The sequence below is a fragment of the Aegilops tauschii genome, chromosome 2 (assembly GCF_002575655.3).
Source record: "Aegilops tauschii subsp. strangulata cultivar AL8/78 chromosome 2, Aet v6.0, whole genome shotgun sequence".
Lineage (NCBI taxonomy): Eukaryota > Viridiplantae > Streptophyta > Magnoliopsida > Poales > Poaceae > Aegilops > Aegilops tauschii.
In genome coordinates, this window is record NC_053036.3 from 262,280,303 (window position 1) to 262,286,427 (window position 6,125).

The 6,125-nt window shown below is 44.0% G+C and overlaps 1 long non-coding RNA gene across 2 annotated transcripts; it reads right to left on the bottom strand.

The window, feature by feature from the left end:
- Positions 1–3,427: 3,427 nt before the first annotated feature.
- On the bottom strand, positions 3,428–5,770 carry LOC109764461 (uncharacterized). 2 transcript variants are annotated; one of them, XR_012202442.1, is made up of 5 exons: positions 5,642–5,770; positions 4,965–5,003; positions 4,752–4,853; positions 4,499–4,591; positions 3,428–3,653 (listed from the first exon to the last, which is right to left on the bottom strand). It is a non-coding gene; the product is annotated as an uncharacterized lncRNA (long non-coding RNA). The 2 variants fall into 2 exon arrangements; XR_006669958.2 differs by having other exon boundaries at positions 3,428–3,674.
- Positions 5,771–6,125: the final 355 nt, after the last annotated feature.

Here is a 6,125-nt window from a genome sequence, read left to right on the forward strand (position 1 = left end):
CTGGATCTTTTCTACCATGGATTACAATGTTTAGTCGCTGCTTGAACTTTGGAGGTGCTCTGCATTTATGTTTTGCGGTCTCAGAAAGGGCTAGCGAGATACCATTATTGTCATATTATATCATGGTTGTTTTGACAACATGTTGCTATTTGAGATATCTTATTATTGCTCGCTAGCTGATTATGTCATTGATATGAATCATTATAATCTTTAAGAGTTATTGTCGACATGGTTAGTTATAATGTTGTCTGAAAACCTGGGTGTTGTTTAAGCTTATTTATGCAAACAAGAGTAAAAGAGTTCATAAAAGTTTTTCTTTCTCACTTTCAGTTTATTAACTGAATTGCTTGAGGACAAGCAAAGGTTTAAGCTTGGGGGAGTTGATACGTCTCCAACGTATCCAATTTTTCTCACGCTTTTCCTCTTGTTTTGATCTCTATTTTGCATGATTTGGATGAAACTAACCCCGGACTAATGCTGTTTTCAACAGAACTACCATGGTGTTGTTTTTCTGCATAACTGAAAGTTCTCGAAATGGAACGAAACTTTGCGAGGATTTTTATATCAATAATAAGGATTTTTGGAGCCAAGACCCACTAGAGAGGGGCCCCTGGGTGGGCACAACGCACCAGGGTGCGCCCCCCTCTCCTAGCACGCCTAGGTGGGTTGTACCCACCTGGTTCCCCCGCTAATGACCCCCCTGATACTATAAATTCACATATTTCCACAAAAAATCAAGAAAAAAGAATTATCGCGATCCACGAGACGGAGCTGCCGCCAAGCCCTGTTCTTCCTCGGGAGGGCAGATCTGGAGTCCGTTTGGGGCTCCGGAGAGGGGGGTCTTCGTTCTTCGTCATCACCAACCCATCTCCATCGCCAATTCCATGATGCTCCCCACTGGGAGTGAGTAAGTCCTTCGTAGGCTCGCTGGTCGTTGAGGAGTTGGATGAGATTCATCATGTAATCGAGTTAGTTTTGTTAGGGCCCGATCCCTAGTATCCACTATGTTCTTAGATTGATGTTGCTATGACTTTGCTATGCTTAATGCTTGTCACTTTGGGCCCGGGTGCCATGAACTCAGATCTGAACCGTTTATGATCCGATCTTGCAAGTTATAGTCACCTACTACGTGTTATGATCCGGCAACCCTAGAGTGACAAAAACCGGGCCCACTCCCGGTGATGACCGTAGTTTGAGGAGTTCATGTATTCACTATGTGTTAATGCTTTGTTTCGGTTCTGTATTAAAAGGAGGCCTTAATATCCCTTAATTAGTTTCCAATATGGACCCCGCTGCCACGGGAGGGTAGGACAAAAGATGTCATGCAAGTTCTTTTAATAAAGCACGGATGACTATTTACGGAATACATGCCTACATTATATCGATGAATTGGGGCTAGTGCCGTATCGCCCTAGGTTATAACTGTCACATGATGAATATCATCCAACAAGTCACCGATCCAATGCCTACGAATTTATCCTATATTGTTTCTGCTAAGTTACTATTGCTATCATCACTGTTACACTTGCTACAAGTTACTGCTATCACTGTTACTGTTACCGTTGCTACTGTCACTGCTATCAAAATTATCAAACTACTTTGCTACTGATCACTTTGCTGCAGATAATTAATCTCCAGGTGTGGTTGAATTGACAACTCAGCTGCCAATACCTTCAAATATTCTTTGGCTCCCCTTGTGTCGAATCTGTAAATTTGGGTTAAATACTTACCCTCGAAAACTCTTGCGATCCCCTATACTTATGTGTTATCAATTAGCCGGCGCTTAAAGTGCCCCTGCTCGAGGGGTTCCTCTGGCACGATGAAGTCTTCGTCGCCGAGGCTCACATCATCCTCAACGATCTGTAGATAGTTACTATCCTCCGAGTCCTCGTTCCCGACTGGATCATCAGGGTTAACTTGCCCATCCTCCCAATCATCCTGTTCGGATGTTGGCTCGACAGGGGCTTCGTGGTCTTCGGTGTTCTCTGGAGTGTTATTGTCTCCGGTGTCGGTATTGCTGTCTTGTTCGCGACGCGATTTTGAGCGGCGCCGCCAACGTCGACGCTTTGGAGGTGCCTCAGCAGGCTTGTCCTCAACCGGATCCTTCCAGCCGTCGCCGTCATCCTCTTTGGGTGTGTCCACCATATACAAGTCATATGTGGAGGTGGCCGTCCAACGTTCGGTAAACGGCGGGTCTTGGCCTTGCTCGTCTCCAGCATCGTCGTCCATGCCGTCGATGTCTTCTGAGGCGAAGTCCAGCATGTCGGTTAAATATTCGACAGTTGCTATGAAGTGGGTGGTGGGTGGGACATAAAATTCCCTGCTCTCTGCCCCTAGTCCGGGCTGGGCGTAGTTCGACAGTGATTCCTCTGTAATGGCGAGGGATCGCATTAAGTCCAGAGCTTCATTTAAGAGCGAGGTTTGGACGGGGAAGTGAGAGTCCGTGGGGCTGGCTGGGGTAAAAGCCTCCTATCCATGCCTACTTGGCGCGGACTTCGAGAGTTTGGATCTGGAGTCCGGGGGCGAGTCCGGCTTTTCAATGATAGGGGGGACCCGGTCTGATTCCGAGTTTGCCGTGGGCATAACCGCCTTCGGATCCTCGATAGTGTGGTTTGCGGCGGAGAGTCCGGTGGTCTCCAAACTCCCATCTTCGGACCTGGTGGTTTGCTCCGGATCTGAGGCCAGAGTCGTGGTCGGGGCCGCGAACCCTTCGAAGATCAAGTCTCCTCGGATATCAGCGACATAATTTAGGTTTCCGAAACTGATCTGATGACCAGGGGCGTAGCTGTCGATCTGCTCGAGATGGCCAATCGAGTTGGCCCGCAGAACGAAGCCACCGAATACAAAAATCTGGCCGGGGAGGAAAACTTCCCCGGAAATGGCATCGTTGTAGATGATCGAATGAGCCATCAAGCCTTCTATTGATGACACAGTGGAACTCTCAATGAAAGCACTAATGTCGGTGTCAAAACCGGCCGATCTCGGGAAGGGGGTCCTAAACTGTGCGTTTGAGGATCGAAGGTAACAGGAGGCAGGGGACACGATGTTTACCCAGGTTCGGGCACTCTTAATGGAGGCACTACAACAAGAACCCCCCTTCAACAACGCATAGATGCGTTGTCGTTTGTCTGTATTAGCGTTGCTAAGGTCTACATCAATGGATTCATATGTGTTGCCGTTGGTGGCGTTGCAAGGGTCTACTACAACGTATATAGATCCGTTGGTAATCGAGGAAATAATGTGTTGCAAAGCAACAACGGATTCATGCAACGCTTCTATGCGTTGGTGCTTGCAAAATAGAATAACCTCCATATATAATCATTTATAACATTGTTTGTGCTTGCAAAATAGAAACCTCCATATATAATCATTTGTAACAGTAGGTAGTTTGAATGGTAGTACAAGGTAGAACTTTAGCAAAATTCGATAGAGTAGAAATGAAAATGATATATTTATTCAATGGAGCCATCTGTTACATTACGTACAATGGAAGTATCATCTACTAGGGGTACATCACTTCCTTAGAAAACAAAATAAAAGAAAATATCGAATTTCTAAACATTCAAAGAACTGTCTTGTTTCTCCTCCAAGTACCAAGAATCATCATACGTTCTCCAAGATCCAAGTAATCATCTTGTATTGAAATTCTCAACCTACAAAGAAAAATCATAATACTATTTTGGCGTAAATTCGAAATGAAGTTTAAAAATATACATACTATGCATTGTACCTAAAAGGATCCACATAAAAATTACAAAGTGTGCATGAAAATATTGTTGGGAGAAAGACATAATCTTATGTATATTTGACAAATAACTTAGTAGGAGGACATGTTAAAAGACTGATTATCTTTGCCAATTGCGTGTGCTTGTTCCCTACGAACAACCAGCAGCATGTATTCACTACTAACAATTATCCAGACATTATATTATATCAACAATGAGATGAATTCAGCAACCAACTAAATGATGAGTAGGTGCGCAATATTATCGACTACACAAAATTGGATATTTCCGTTGTCCAAAGGTCTCAACATTAACTAGTTTAGTGTCACCATTACTCACGTCCTGCTCATGCTTGGTATGATGTATTAGGAGAAAGGAACTCAATGCCAATAGCTCAAAATCATTAACTAATCTACATCACACAAAACTTTGTAGTTACCTGAGAACTAAAATATCACATTATAATTTCTCAATCAAGAATAATACTCTTACAACCAGTAGAAAAAACAACATGGAAAAGAAACACTTCTTTAGATTTGGGCTTCTCTAGGAAAAAGTAGTGGATTTTTGTTTCTAGAGAAGGTAGGATCCAAGGAGTTTACAGGGTAATAAAAATAATTTGATGCAGCACTATTTAATTCTTCAAGACCAACCTAGCACTAAGTTGAATATACATTTAAGAAAATGCATTAGGGACTACCTATGTAATGGCTGAACAATCTGAATAAAAGCAAACCTAAGTAATGGATGAACAATTTTATGTCAGTACTCACCCAGTTTTAGGAAACACTACCCATGTGCCTTTGCTGCCAATGTAGAATATCATATATCCAAGAGGATTTGATCTTTGGTCACAACTCAGCTCCCTAATCATGTATCATTTGTCATGTCGTTAAGACCGGAAAAAATAGACATATATTGGCACACTTAACTAACAAAGATTCATAGGACCAGTTAGTATAAAAATTAAGGATATGGAATAAATAAGAATGTTACGTCATGAGGAGGAGATAAGGAAATGGGCACCTTAGTGGCCTGAACCAGGGGAGGGTTTATCAAGTAAGCGAATGGGTTGCCTGACTTTCTGCGATTATGCCATAAGCTGTACATTTCCATCTACCCCTGAAACTGCATGCCATTAAAGCAAGTTAATCCCTTACACAATCAAGCCGGGCAAGTTAATGATTTTAACACAATCTACCGATCTGCACATCTATTGTTAACAGTTCGAAACCTGACCTGTAGGATAGTTTCATACCAACATCATAGTTACTGCATCTGTTTAGATACCGAAAGACAGTTAGCTGACATCTTGCAGGCACAAAAATTGCAAGGGAAAAAATCACATGATAAGATATAGGCGGAACAAATAATACTAACAATTGCAAGGACAAGGGATAATGGAATCATAAAGGAGCTAGAAGGTTCCGTGATTTTTATTATACATATTGAGTAATTTTTTGCAATGGAGAGCATAAAAGAGAATCTGATCGAGAGAAAGATTAGAGAAGAGATAAAAAGTAGTTGGTTCAATTTGCAAGAATTTTAAAACATACAGATCTTCTATATTTTTTATTTGGGAATGCATATTATCTTCTATCTACTGTATATGTACTAAGGAGTAGGAAAATCAGCAGCAACAGTAATAGCAATCAGCGGCAGCAGCAATAGCAACCAACGGCGGTAGCAAGTGTCTACTGTATAGGAACCAAGGAGCAGCAAAATTAGTAGCATCGGCATAGCAATTAGTGGCAGTAGCAAACAATCAGTGTAATAGGGTTGTACTTTCAATCAGCACGCACGCATGCACCACACACACACGCATGCACACGAGCCAAGCACACACGCAACTACAGACAAACGCACGCGGGGCAACCAAAGCACGCCTAGCACCAAAATAAATCCAAAAGGAGCACCATCGCCGCCGAAGGCTTCGCGAGCCACAAGAACCACCCGCGCGCGTGGGATCCAATTAGTAGTTGAGGAACACGGCCGGAGCTCCACCACATGCTCCTCTCCCCTCGGGCCCGTCTCCACTGCCGGCCACCACCAAGAGAAGGGAGCAGCACCCTACACCACAGCTTCTTTCAGATCCATGCCTGAGCCGGAAGGCGGAAGCAGCGACGCGGAGTAGTGACCTCTGAAACAGAGGCGAGCGAGCTGCGCCGGCGATCCGTGTCGACTAGAGTTACTGCAGGACACGTGCAGTGGGACGTCGAGGACGTCGCCAAGGAGGAATATAGGAGGAGTGCACTGAGGGGGAGCCTAGCCCATGAGCGACGGTGCGGGACATCGCCTGATTTAGGGAGAATCGAAGGTGGCGGTGGCTCGTCATGGAAGTCAGATGAGAAAGATGGGAATCGGAAAAGAGAGATGGCGGATGAGGTAGGTGTTTGTACG